The sequence below is a fragment of the Narcine bancroftii genome, chromosome 11 (assembly GCF_036971445.1).
Source record: "Narcine bancroftii isolate sNarBan1 chromosome 11, sNarBan1.hap1, whole genome shotgun sequence".
Classification (NCBI taxonomy): Eukaryota; Metazoa; Chordata; class Chondrichthyes; order Torpediniformes; family Narcinidae; genus Narcine; species Narcine bancroftii.
Genome location: NC_091479.1, coordinates 54,692,719 through 54,707,853, shown reverse-complemented (window position 1 = coordinate 54,707,853; position 15,135 = coordinate 54,692,719). Strand labels below are relative to the sequence as shown.

The following is a 15,135-nucleotide window of genomic DNA, read 5'->3' as shown; positions in this document are numbered from 1 at the left end:
TTTTACATTGTACATAGACATGTTTTTGAAAGAGATGGATTATAGGAGTTGTGCAGGTTACAAACAAACATATACACTTCACAAACAGCTCTTATTTAAAATGCAAGAGCTTTGCTGAGAGTGAGTCATTCAGGCGCCGAGAGCCTTTGCAAAGACGAAACAAGGAGGCTGTTTTGCTAAAGAATTTCAAAAGCAGGTGTAAATGGATTATTGTTTTTAAAGCAACAGATGAATGGACTCAGAAATTGGGTCTGGTGGAGTAATCTGGCTGGTTCCAGTTTGCTTTTCTAAGAAGGTCATGTGGTTTTGCAAGCAGAGAGGAGAGACCAAATAGGCTTTTTCTAACACAGAGAGAGAGAGAGAGAGAGAGAGAGAGAGAGAGAGAGAGAGAGAGAGAGAGGGCAAGCTGGCATCTTGTTTTGAAGACGAGTTGCGAGTTCTCAGTTCAGCCTGTTGAAGAACTTTGTTGTCCATACAAGAGGAAATGGCTTGCGAGAAATTATGTTTTACCTGAAATAAGGGAAACAAAAGGAAATCAATGGTGACCTGCAGAAGAGGTTATCATTTGGAAAACCCTGATGGGTCAAGTTTCTTTGGCAAGACCCCAAGGTGGCTGATCAGAGGGAATCAGTTTATGTGTGTCCAATGAGCAGGAAATCCCTCTCTGAAACCAACAAGAATCTTCCTGGAGGGTAAACATTTACTTTTAATCACCAGAGCTTATCATTCATATTCAAATTCATAAATGTTGAATTCTATGCACAGTATAAGAATTGATAGACACCGGTGAACTTGGAGTTGTGTCAAAGAACTTTATGCACATTAAATACACCAGCACTTTGAATTAGAAGGGGGTAATGGAAGGCTGTTAATAGTGATGTTAAAGTTTGATCCTGTTTTTTTTTAAAGAAAATTTAAAACAATGTTTGTTTAAGAATGAATGGTGTTATTGTTTAAAATCTGCCTGTGATGGAAAGTATTCTTGGACTGAATAGACATCTGGGCCAAATGGCTATTTAAGGACAATCTGTACATGATTGTACATCCTAAAGTACAATGACTACTTCTATCCACTAAAGATTGTTAAAGAGCAAGAATAGACAATACAATCACATAAAATTCCTATCCATACAGCACACGTATTAATACACAGAACGATCACACCTCCTTATCGGTCAGGAAGGGCCTACACTTCCCAAGGAGCCTGAGAAAGTCAAGGCTAATGGCTCTCATCCTGAGATTTTACAGGAGCGCAGTTGAGTCTCGACCTTTGGATGGTCTAGTTGCTGTATAGCATCAGACAGGAATGATGCAGAGTAGTGAGGATCACTGGGGTCTCCCTTTTTCTGTAGATGACATTTACTGGGAGTGTTGTTCAAATTGGGCTCAAGGAATAGTACAAAGGCCATTTTGATCTAGTGAACAGCATCTTTAACCACGTCCATCATCAAAATCAGGACTTACATGCTGGGGAATAGCATCTTCCCACAGGCTGTGAGATGGATGAAAAGAATCCTGTAAGTGTGATCATCCTCCCAAATATTTATATATGTAGCGTCTACTTCGATAGAGCTACTAAAGCAACACACACACACACACACACACACACACACACACACACATATACACACACACACACACACACATACCAGGTTAGTCAACAGAAGATTGCTTTATTCATTATTTACAAGCTTCTTCTATTTACAGCGTGTCCCGGGCTCCATGGGTCAAGGTGTGACATCATTTGTGAGTTTGCTGCAGATCCACGGGACCACAGGTTTAAATTAAGCCCTGTGAGTGTCCTGTACCTTCCGGCAGGGGAAATCACAGATCAACATGCCATTCTTCGACACGCAGGACCACGTCCATGCGGTCAATTAAATGGATGAGTTTCAATCTGTCTGCCTAATGATTTTATGTGCCCGCCAAAGAACCTTGCCCTCTCGGCCCGCTACACAGCTGATACACCCCCCCCCAGAACCGTCGCCAGAAAGTAAAACACCAGCTGCATGCAGCTTAGGTGGACACCCTCATCGTCTGGGCTGGGGGCACTGAATGGGTGAAGCGGGATCCACATGGGCAGGCTTTTGTCTGTTCCAACTAAACAGCTGTGAATGTCCCCCAATGTGCAAAGTATACTCAAACCCATCCTTCTTCACCATGCGGAAAAGGCCCTCATGCGGTCGTTGTAACAGCACTCCTGGGTCCTGTCTGCGCACAAATATAAAATCAGTGTCCAGGAGTGGTGGGACACATTCTGTTAAGGGGATCCAAGCCAATGGGTAGGAAAAGCTTTGCTGATTACGATACCATGTCGAAGCTGTGGAAGGATGTTCAGATCATAGTTGGTTGTGAAATGAATGTCCTATGAAACTGTAAGGACTGTACCATAAACCATCTCTGCAGACAATGCAGACATATCTTACTTTGGAGCTGTGCGCACTCCCAAAAGAACGCATGGTAACTCATCAATCTAATTGAGGATGGAGCAGAGACAACGCTGGTGGAAGCATTCTAGGAGATAAAACACAGTTACATAATTCCAAGAAAGTGGTGTCACATGACGGCAAGGTTCTAAAGACAGCTTTTGTCATCTTGGCCTTCATTAATTAACATACTGAAAATAGGATTTGAGAAGTTATGGTGAGGTTGTATCAGATGTTGGTGAGCCCACATTTGGAGTATTGTGTGCAGTTCTGGTCGCCTAGCTACAGGAAGGGTATTAGTAAGATTGAAAGAGTGCAGAGAAGATTTACTAGGAAGCTGCCAGGTCTTCAGGAGTTGAGCTACAGGGAAAGGTTGAACAGGTTGGGACTTTATTCCTTGGAGTGTTGAAAAATGAGTAAGAGATTGCTTAAAGTGGCATATGAATGGGAAAAAAGGCTGAGAAAGACTGCAGTCAACCCAATTGTGAAGGAAAATTTTGCTTGAGAAAAATTGTCATTGGCCCATTTCCTCTGGAGTTATGAAACCACTCACAGAACAAGTCAATGACGTACGATTAAAACAGAGGTTTTCAAACTTTTTCTTTCCAATCTTAAGTAATCCCTTACTAATAGAGCACTTCTGACACAAGGATTAAGTGGAAAATGATCCGGGGGGTGGGGGTGGGGGTGTGGAGGAGGAGTTTGAAAATCACTGCTCCAGATGAAAAGGTTTCTCCATCTCCTTTTTAAACAGACATCCTTTTATTCTGAGGTTGTGCCAGCTGGTCATAAACTCTCCCAGTACTGGCAAAATCCTCTCTATCCAGCCCTTTCACTATTCATCAGATTTCAATGAGGTCCTGCCTCATCCTTCTAAACTCGGGCGAGTCCAGGCCCAGAACCATCAAATGCTCCTCAAACATTATTCCTCTCATCCCCAGGATCATTCTTGTAAACCACCTCTGGGCCATCACATCCTCTCTTAGAAATGGGGCCTAAAATTGCTTACAACACTAACAAGATCAGGACAACCAGAAGGTGGTAATGTGAGGGGAAGCCAGCTGCAGGACTGCCTCGAGTCCCTGGATTGGATGGGGTTCAAGGATTCAGCTGAGGGGAGGTGGAGGGGGGGGGGGTCGTGGAAAGATGGCATCGGAAAATGACGTGAGAAGACACCTCTCCCTGACTGAACTGTTCAATACTCGAACTGTAGTGACTTTTTTGACTTTATCAATGTTTTGAACAGTAATTTACTACAGTAGGATTCTGGAAATGAAGAAAGGAAAAAAGCAGTGTTGGGCATGACCAGTTGGCCCAATAATCACAGAGACAAAGACTGAGGTGAACGATAGGCTTTATTACACACAAGACTGGAGGCCCGCACCCAAGCTAGGTAACTGAAGGGATGGAAGAGGTGGCTCAACCTTTATGGCCCAGGTTCAAGTGAGGGAAGTGAAGGCCAGGGTCACAGGGGAGGAGTCCAGGGAGGTGTCTCGGAGAGGATGTCATCAGGAGGGTGGGCCAGCCCATGCCTGTACTGGTCAGTTCATACAATACCATTTCATTACCAGCAACTTAGAAAAAACCTAGGTTTTCAACCTGTGAAAAGTGCAGAAGAAGCAAGGCCGACCTTCCAGAAGGAACCTCAGGAGCAGTTATAGATAGATCCAAATCCTCAACGTGGAACTCAAGAGAAGATGGAAGAAACGTCCGCATTCTCTGCGCCTCCAGGGATGCAAGATGTCACCAAGGTCTTTGGTCTGGCGGCGGGCCAGGAGGACCGCGAGCATGGAATCCGACCCAAGCCTGGCTTGACTAAGGAGAGCGGGGTGTGGGTGCCCGAATGTGAGCGCGAGTTCGCAGGAAGGCGAATGACTGTATGCAGCGGCCCATCTGGAGATGCTCCTCTGGTGCTACTGAGCTTCTCAGCATGGATGGATGTTCTCACACGCAGGAAATCTATAATAGGGCTGCCAGGTATGAGGTGGAGGAGGACAACTCAGAAATTCGAGAAGAAGAGCAAGAATGACTATTTGCTGCAGTTGGACTCACTGAAGGAAGCCCTTAAGCTTTAAGAACATCTCCTTCTCCAATGAAAGCTGTTGTTTAACCACAGACACCTTCCCCAGTCTTCAAGGCCCCTGTAACAGGGATGGAAGTCAACTTCATGTCTACAGAACTGATCCAACCAAATGAAAAGATGATGTCTTCTATGACCTAAAATTTTGAAACTTTAAATGATCAATTTGCTGGTATGAAGGAAATAATGGCTGGTATGTGTGAAGAAATTACATTTATTCAAGTTGATATTAATAAGAGTTTAACAGCAGTGGACACTGGACAAGATCAATTTAAGAAGATAGAAGATGTTTTTATTGACTCTAAGGACAGTGAGGACCATTATGCAGAGAGGATGGATCATTATTGAGGATTTGTTTACAGGCTGGGATGTCCAGAAGAGAGATTTGTTAAAAAACATTGATTCGTTAGAAAATCAAAGTTGTCGTAATAATATTAAGATAGTTGGTCTGCCGGAAGATATTGATGGTTCAGATCCTGTAAATTTATTTCTGGAAATGGATTCCAGAGATGTTGGGAGTCGAGTCTTTTTAGATTGGCCTTATAGGGCGTTAAGGAGAAAACTTTTTCCGGGTCAAATGCCAAGAGCGGTTCTTTTAAGATGCTTGTGATATCAGGATAGAGAAATTATAGTGTGGCTTGCGGTTCAGAAAGCTCACCTTGATCAAAGCCCTACGATGGTTCAAGGCAATAGGGTTTTATTTTATGCTGATTTAAGTCAGGAGATTATTAAGTGACAGAAAGAGTTTAATCTGCTCAAAGCAGTGCTGTGGAAGAAAGGGTATAAGTTTACTTTTCGACATCTTACGATATTTAAGGTGAATTATGGACTAGATCAGTCTCAATGTTTTGAGAGTCCTTATGGTGCATTATCTTTTGCAAATTCCTTCCCAGATTTTAAGGAATTGATAGGGAAAATGCCCGAGATTAAAATTGAGAAGGGAACAGGGAAAAGAATTGGAATCAGAATTGGTGAGTGATGTTGAAGTTGAAGCTCAAGCTCAATGTGGGTGTTATCACTGGGATGACTGATGGGTTTTAATGTTCAGTTGGGGAGTGGTGGTTGACTATACTACTTCTAAAGTCATCTGTCAAATGTGGTATTAACTGCAGCTGGACCACAGAGGGGGGTCCTAGGCTCTTAGGTTTTTACATTTTTTACAGAGGTTTCTTATTGTTTGAAAGGGGGGTTTGGGTGTTATAAAATATGTAATTGCTGTGTGAAGTGTCAATCTCAAGAGGAAATTAAGTTATGGCTCATTTAAATTTTGTGACCTTCAATGTTAAAGGACTTAATAATCTGATGAAAAGGAAAGGGAATATTGGCATATATAAAGAAAATGAAGGTTGATGTTGCCTTTTTGCAAGAAACTCATTTGTCTGAGAAAGAACATATGAAATTGATGATAGATTGTGTAGGACATGTTTTTGCATCTGCATTTAATTTGAAAGCTAGAGGTGAGTTGCAACTTTGGTTCATGAGAAGATACCGTTTCAGTTGGAATCATTCTCTGCCACATCGGGTCGAGAGCTGTCGGTGAATTGTAAAATTTTTGCTGAAGCATGGACTTTGATGAATGTTTATCCACCCAATGAAAATAATGAAGATATTATTTCTGAAACTTTTTTGAATCTGGGTCAAGCTAATGAAAATATTTTGGTTGGTGGGGATTTTAATTATGTGTTGGATAAATTTCCAAAAACTGTACAAAGAACCAAAATGGCAAAATGGATTTTAGACTCAATGAAAGATTTGAATTTTGTGGAAATGTGGAGGATGTTAATTCTGACAGAAAAAGACTTTTCTTTTTATTCACCCAGACATGATCCTTTTTTGAGTATCGACTTTTGCTTCACATCAGCACAATTACAGGGTAGATTTATACATGCAGAGTATAAGAGTAGGATTTTATCGGATCATTCCTCATTGTTAAGTAGAAGTACACAATGCTTTTTCGAGACATCTAAAATCCGGAAAGCTCCCAACATCAGCAATTGGGGAGAGAGATGGCAGCGCGAGTCAGGCAGGTGAGATGTGGGGTGGGGGGGGAATGGCAGTGTGACTGGAAGGGAGTAGGGGTGGATACAGCAGCATAATTTGTGTGGGCTTAAATCTGGCTTTCCGAAATCCAGAAAAATCTGAAATTTGGAACACAGTGACCCACCCCCAAGGGTTCTGGATAAAGGATTGTGCACCTGCACATGTTCTGGTTTGCATAATGTAGAGACCCCTTATCGGTGAAGATTTAATGGGATGTTATTGAAGCAACCAAAGTTTCTAAGTTATATCAAAGTCCATATTCAGTCTTATTTGCCAATTAATACATATTCAGTACAAAGTAAATTTGTTTTGTGGGATGCTTGAAAAGCTTATTTAAGAGGTCTGATAATCAATTATTCTGCAAGAATTAAGACACAGGATTTGGCAGAGAGGCAAAATTTGGAGAAGGAAATAACAATGTTAGAAAAGAAATTCCAATGAAATTCGACTGTGGAAAAAAGACTTTTTTGATTCAGTTGAAACTGTTATAATATAATGCAAACATATTAATATGAAAAATTAATACAATGATCCAAATAGCATTACTATGAGTAAGGAGAAAGAGCGCATAAGGTTTTAGCTCAGCAATTAAAGACTGAACAGGCATCAGGGACAATAAATGCGATAAGAAATAATTCAGGAATCACTTTTAAACCTCAGGAAATGAGTGATGAATTTCACTCATTTTACCAGAATTTATATTCTTTTGAAGTAAGTCAGGATGAGGAACGTGTTAAGTCTTTTTTAGGTCGTTTGGACTTATCGGTTTTGGACGATAAAGATAGGGCAGAAATTCCTTTCAGTGATTTAGAAATTGAAGAAGCTATATTGAATATCACCTGGAGAAGATGGGTTTACAGGAGGGTTTTAGAAAGAATTTTATGAAGTCTTGTCTCCTGTTTTGATGGATGTTCTTAAACAAGCTACAGAAGAGCAAAACCATTTCCAGAAACCTTTTCTAGACCTAGACTTAGTTATTGCAAAAAAGAAAGAGCCCCAATGAAAGTTGCCTCATATCGACCAATATCTTTATAAGATGTAGTTTATAAGATAGTAGCTAAGGTATTGGCCAATAGACTTGCGAAGTATTTATCATGTTTAATACATGTTTATCAAGCAGGTTTTATTAAGAATAGATTTTCTTCTGAAAATATTGTTCGACTGTGACGTTGATTAATGGATCAAGATATTGTTTGAATCAATCAATGATAGCGGCATTAGATGCGGGAAAAGCCTTTGATCGAGTTGAAAGGTACTTTTTATTTAAATACTTGAAAGATTTAGTTTGGACCTTTTTTACCTGGTTGGGTTAAAGACTTGTATAAAATTCCCTTGGCGAGGATGGTGATGAATGGACAAATTTCAGATACGTTTAATTTAACACGCTCCACAAGGCAAGGTTGTCCTTTGTCACCATTGGTGATAGAACCGCTGGCCCAAGCTATAAGACAAAATGATAAAATTAGTGGGATTAAAATAAATGAAAAGAATATAAAATTCATTTGTTTGCAGATGACGTACTAGTATATTTAACAAATCCTCAGTAATTGTTATGACATCTGCAAACCTGTTTGGATCAATATGGAGAAATGTCTGGTTATCAGGTTAATCGGGATAAGAGGAACATATTACCAATTACACAGGAAGATTATACTGCTTGTAAACAGATCACACAGCTTAGATGGACGAAGAATATTAAATATTTAGAGGTCATGGTTGATGCGGATTATCAACATTTGTGTAAGTTGAACTATGTTTCTCTATTGATAAAATTAAAGCTGATTTAATTAAATGGAAAAATCTTCCTTTGACATAAATGGCACATGTAAATTGTGTTGAAATGAATATTTTTCCTTGTATTCAATATCTTTTTCAATCAATTCCATGTTCGCTTCCAAAGATATTTTTTAAAGAGATATGCAGCCATCAGAATATTTTTATAAAAAGGTATTTTGGCTAGAGTATTGTTGCAAACATTGACATGGAAATATGCATTAGCATCTACAATGTCCTTATTTTCAGAATTATTCATTAAATTATTAGTTAATTATCAGTTAAAATTTATGAATATGATGTTCAAAATTAATCAACCTCCTCACTTGTCTAAAGTGGAATTAGCACAGATTTCTCATTCTATTATACATCAATGTATATTTTGATGGATTCCTCATCTTTTGCATTATTATAATTTGCCAGTATTATGACATTTATGTGATATTTGGTATAAAAGAAATCAGGCAATAGGAACTGGAGATAAGGTTTCATTTCAAATTCCATTATATCAGGATAAGTTCATATCCTTCTCGATGAATGATCTCAGTATTTAAAGATTTGCCAAATGAAAGGTATTCAAGTGTTAGCAGATTGTTTTAAAATGGGATAACTCTTTCTTTTGATAGGCTTGGGGAAAAAAATTGAGGTACCGTTAAATTCTTTGCTTGCATATTTTCAAGTACGTGCTCCAGTAGTGAAGAATTTTGGGTGGCAATTTAAGATACCTAAGTTAACTAAATTTAAAAATGTAATTGAAAATGGGGCAGAAAGGGATTTATTTCAGAAATGTATTCTTTGTTGCAAGAGAAAATGGCCAAACTGGATTTAGATAAATCAAATATTAAATGGGAGAAAGATTTATCCTTAGAATTATCCCAAGAAGAATGGACTACTATGTGTGAAGATAGTATGACTAAATTTAGTGAACTATAATTTTATACATCAGTTGTATTAAACACCAGAAAAGTTAAAAAGATATGGATTTACTCATTTGGATTTATGCTTCCTGAGATTTTACAGGAGCACAGTTGAGTCTCCTGTCTGGCTACGTCATTGGACGCTCCAGTAGCTGTAAAGCATCAGACAGGAATGATGCAGAGTTGTGAGGATCACTGGGGTCTCACTTTCTTCTGCAGATGACATTTACTGGGAATGTTGTTCAAATAGGGCTCAAGGAACTGTAAAAAGACCATTTCCATCCAGTGCACAGCATCTTTCACCACATCCATCATCAAAATCAGGACTGCCAGGCTGGGGAATAGCTTCTTCCCACAGGCTGTGAGATGGATGAAAAGTATCCTTTAAATGGGATAGTTACCCTAAATATTTATATATGTCGTCAACACAAGACTGCTTTATTCAGCCCTTGCAGGCTTCTTTTATTTACCGTGTGTCCTGGGCTCCATGGGAGAAGGTGGGACATCATTATGAGTTTGCTACTGATCCACAGAACCACAGGTTTAAATTAAGCCCTGTGAGTGTCCTGCGCCTTGTCAGGAGAATCCACAGATCAACGTGTCGATCCTTGACACACAGAACCACGCGCGTGTGGTCTATTAAATGGACAGCTGTCTGAGTTATGCTTTCATGCACCCGCCAAAGAACTGTGCCCATTCAGCCCACTACACAGCTGTTACCCTCCCCCCCCCCCCAAGAACTGTCACCAGAAACTAAAGCACCAGCTGCATCGACCTTAGGTGGACCCCCTCATCATCTGTGCTGGGGGCACTGAAAGTGTGAAGCGGGATCCACATGGGCAGGCTTGCATCTGTCCACACTAAACAGCTGTGAATGCCCCCCAATGTCCAAAGTATACACAACCCCATCCTTCTTCATCACGCGGAAAGGGCCCTTATACGGTCATTGTAATGGTGCTCCTGGGACCTGTCTGTGCACAAAAACATAATCAGTGTCCAGGAGTTTTGGGGGCACATTCTGTTTAGAGGAACCATGCCAGTGGGTAGGAAAAGATTTGCTGATCACAACACCATGTCGAAGCTGCTGAAGGACGTTCAGATCAGAGTTGGTGTGAAATGAATGTCCCATGAAACTGTAAGGACTGTACCATAAACCATCTCTGCGGACAATGCAGACATCTTCCTTTGGAGCCGTGCACACTCCCAATAGAACCCATGGCAATTCATCGACTAAATTGAGACCGGTGAGTAGGGCCTTCAGTTGCCGATGGAAACATTCCACAAGGCCGTTGGACTGTGGGTGAATTGTGGTGCGTGGTCTGATGCAATGTGGGTCGGGAAACCAAATCTAGCCATCCAATTAATGATGAATGCTATGGCCCTTGTTTCAGTGTCACTAGATGGAAACGAGATGGCCCCTGGCCAGAGTGTGAAACGTTCTACGACTGTTAGAATGTATCTCATGTTTTGAGATTTTGGCAATGGTCCGAGCAGATCCACATGCACATGTTCCAACCGTGTGTGTACCATCGGGAAAGGTTGAAGAAGTGCCTTAGTGTGCCGTTGAATTTTGGCAGTCTGGCATGAGGTACATGTGCAGACCAATTGCGCGACGTCTCGTGTACTGGTTTTCTGTCAGGGGATTAGCAACAAATTCTCTTCTTCGACATGCTTTAGCAGCATCCAATGCACCTACTATGTACCAGAATTTCATGTCCTCTGCCATTATGACACAAGACAAAACTAAGTTTCAGCCTTGGTTGATGGGTCTGGAAAGGAGGCAAGTGAAGTCCTAACATCGATTGGGAAACACAGTCAGTGAGAGGTCAGGATGGCTTAGAGTTTAGACAACGTGTTCAGGACTGTTTTTTGCAGCAGTATGTGGAGATGCCCATGAGATGGAGGGCAGTGTTTGATCTGTGGTTAGGGAATGAAATGGGGCAGGTGGCGGAGGTGAGCATTGGGAAGAACTTCAGATCCAGTGATCATGGGTTAATTAGATTTAGCTTAATTATGGAAAGGGATAGGTCAGGTCTGAAGTCGAAGGTCTTCGAGTGGGGGAAGGCCAGATTTGCAGAGAGTTGTGTGGGCTGATCTTTTAGCCGGAAATGATGAAGAGGAAAATTGGAGGGTATTTAAAGGTGAGATTTTGAGAGTATAGGATCATTATGTTCCAGATCGGCAGAAATGCAAGACTAGAAGTTCAAGGGAGCTGTGGATTTCTAGAAAAATTATGAATGACTCAGGATAAGAGGGAGGCCCATGCTCAATATAAGAAACAAAAGATTGATGAGATATATGATCCTTACTTATATTGAAGAAAGAACCTAAAAAGGGAAATTAGAAAGGCAAAAAGAAGATATGAAGTATCCATAGCTAATAAGGTGAAAGTGAGTCCTTCGGGTTTTTACAGATACGTGAACAGTCAAAGAGGGTTAAGGATAGAGTACGTCCACTGGAAAATGGGAACGTGTAAGTGAGAAGCTGTATGAGATGGGGGAGATATTGAACAATTTTTTTTCTTTTCTGTATTCACGAGCGAAAGGGACACTGGACTATGTGAGAAAAATGAGGTGAATAGCTTAGTTACGGAAAGGATAGGGATTAGTAAAGAGAGGGATTTGGAGCTTCTAGGATGAATAGAGTTGGATGTCTCCTGGTCCTGATGGGATTTTCCCAAGGACATTAAGGGAGGTCAGGGAGCAAATAGCCGGGGCTCTGACAATGGTGTTTCAAACATCACTGGAGGAGGGTGTGGTGTCGCGGGATTGGAGGGTTGCAAATGTTGTTCCACTGTTTAAAAAAAGCAGAAGGTGCAGGCCAAGTAATTATCGGTCAGTAAGTTTTATTTTGGTGGTGGCAAAAGTTATGGAGGGTATTCTTAGAGATAGTATGTACAAATATCTGGATAGGCAGGGAATGGTCAGGGGCACCCAGAATGGGTTTATGAAGAGAAAATCATTTTAATGAATCTTGTTGAATGTTTTGAAGATGTGACAAGGAAAGTGGCTGAAGGTAGGGCGGCTGACGATATCTATTTGAATTTTTGTAAGGCTTTTGATAAAGTTCCGCATGTAAAGTTAGTTAGGAAGGTTCAGTCACTAGGGATTAATAGATAGTGAGATGGGTTCAGAGGTGGCTGTAAAACAGACAGCAGAGACTCATGGTGGACAACTGTCTGTGAGGATAGAAGCCTGTGACGAGCGGTGTGACTCAGGGATTGGTGCTGGGTTCCCTGATGTTTATCATTTATTTTCATGATTTCCATGAGGCAGTGGTTAACTGGGTAATCAAATATGCAGACGATACAAAAATAGGGGGACTGGTGGAATGTGAGGAAGGTTTTCTTGGATTACAGGATTTGGTTTGTTTGGAAAAGTGGACTGAAAGATGGCAGATGTAATTTAATGTTGACAAGTGTGAGGTGCTGCATTCTGGAAAAAATAATCTTAATATTTACATATGCAGTTCAGGGATGGGCATCGAGGAAGGCAGAGGAACAGAGGGACCTTGAGTTATGGTACAGATTTCCTTGAAGGTGGTTTCCCATGTAGACAGGGTAGTTAAGAAGGCATGTGACATGCTGGCCTTCATAAATCATAGCATAGACTTTCTTTGGCTTGGCTTCGCGGACGAAGATTTATGGAGGGGGTAAATGTCCACGTCAGCTGCAGGCTCGTTTGTGGCTGACAAGTCCGATGTGGGACAGGCAGACATGGTTGCAGCGGTTGCGGGGGAAAATTGGTTGGTTGGGGTTGGGTGTTGGGTTTTTCCTCCTTTGTCTTTTGTCAGTGAGGTGGGGCATAGACTAGAGTATAGCTGTTTAAGGCATTGGTGAGGCCATGTGCAGAGAAGATTTACAAAAATGTTGCCTGACTTACAACATCTAGAGTGCAGAAGAAGATGAAGGAGACAGCGACTTTATTCATTGGAACGTAGACGGTTGAAGGGGGTTATGATAGAGGTATTTAAAATTAGGAAGGGAATAGATAGGCAAGACATGAGTAGACTCTTTCCACTGAGGGCAGGGGAGGCTGGAACAAGAGGACATGAGTTAGGGGTAAGGGGGAAAAACTTCAGGAGAAATGTTAGAGGATACTTCTTCACTCAGAGAGTGGTGGCAGAATGGAATGATCTTCCAGAAGAGATAGTTGCGGCAGGGTCCTTTCTGTCATTGAAGAGAATGTTGGATGTGTACATGGATATGAGGGGGTTGGAGGATATGGGCAGAGTGTGGAAAAGGGCTGGGGAATGGTTAGGGAGTGGAGTGGTTCATGTGAAATGGCATGCACTCGAAAGGCTGATATGGCCTGTTTCCATGCTGTAAATTGTCATATGGTTATATGTGCCGGGCTCCACGAGACAAGGTGGGACATATTGAAGTGTTTGCTGCCGGCAGGTTTAAATTAAGTCCCGTGAGTATCCCACACTTTCTGGCAGGAGTCTCCACAGATCAACGTGCCATTCCTCGGCCCGCTGCACCATGTGCAGTCCATTAAATGGGTGAGAACACAGCTGTCTGTCTTATGTTTTCGTGCACCCACTGAACAACTCTTATTCTGCCTTGTCTCAGTGACGAGCATCCAGTCCAGAGACCTCCATTCCCCTCATATCCCTGAACTTGTCCAAATTCTACAATGCTAACATTGAGCTCATATTTCCTCATGCAGCTGGCAGCTTGTTCCACTCTCGCACCACCTTGTGTGGAGAAGCTCCCCCTCATGTTTCATCTAAACTTTTCCTCTTTCATCCCTGGCCCATGTATTAAGGACTTTTCCAAGAGGCGGAGTCTGAAGAAAACAACCTCTATCCTCAAGGACCCTCACCACCCAGGCCAGGCTTTCTTCACCCTGCTATCACCAGGGAAACAGGTCCAGGAGCCTGAAGACGAACACCCAATGGTACAAACACAGCTTCTCCCCCTCTGCCATCAGATTTCTCAATGGACAAGGAACCACAGTCACTCTCTCACTTACTCTTCATTTTGCACAAATAGATTTCTTTTTTAAAAATGTAATTTCTAGCAATATTTGCACCTGTATTGTTGCCACAAAATGACAAATATTGTGACATGTTCATCATAATAAATTTTTAATTCTGAACACTGCGTGTACATCAGAAAACGGTCATAGCTCAGAAATCAATTTGAAAAGATGAATTAACTATTTCCATGCACCCTTCCCTTTTACGTCTATTTTTCTAAATCCACTCCATAATCGAGACATCTCCACTTAACCCAACCGACATTTCTTCAACTATTTAAAGCACTCAGTAATACAGCAAGGCAGTAAAATAAAAATTCAACGCTGGAAATACTCGGCAGGCCATCTACTGGAAAAATAATCGGCCTTAAAACCCTCAGGTTGATAACCTTTCACTGGGATTCAAAAAGATGATCAAACAAACCTGATTCTCTTTGCTGAGAAAAAGAGGAGAGATAACAAACTGAACAAGTGGGATGAAAAGCCCGAGCAGCAGAATTGGCTGCTGGATGAGTGAAGTCGACTCATTGATCAACACATCTGTCTGGATGGAGGGGTAAAGGATAAACAAGACAACATGATGCCGTCACTGTGAGGTACAATACGACAGCTGAAGGAATGGTGAAAATACTTGTTTTTGGATCAATGTGACAAAATTTGAGCTGACAAAAGAAAACAAAATTCCTTTGCTCTGCCAGATCAAGGGACACAATAAAATAATCCAAAAGCCAACGATATGAAATTGAACAGCCAATTTATAGAAATTGGTAGCAAGAGATAAAACACAGTTACATAATTCCATGAAAGTGGTGTCACAGGAAGAGAGGGTTCTAAAGACAGCTTTTGTCATCTTGGCCTTCATTAATTAAAATGTTAAAAATAGGAGTTGGGAAGTTATGGTGAGGTTGTATAAGATG

The 15,135-nt window shown here is 41.2% G+C and overlaps 1 long non-coding RNA gene across 1 annotated transcript; it reads right to left on the bottom strand.

The window, feature by feature from the left end:
* Positions 1-378: 378 nt before the first annotated feature.
* Positions 379-7,983, bottom strand: LOC138745476 (uncharacterized). The gene is made up of 3 exons (XR_011346300.1): positions 7,847-7,983; positions 2,427-2,514; positions 379-510 (listed from the first exon to the last, which is right to left on the bottom strand). It is a non-coding gene; the product is annotated as an uncharacterized lncRNA (long non-coding RNA).
* Between the last annotated feature and the right edge of the window lie 7,152 nt (positions 7,984-15,135).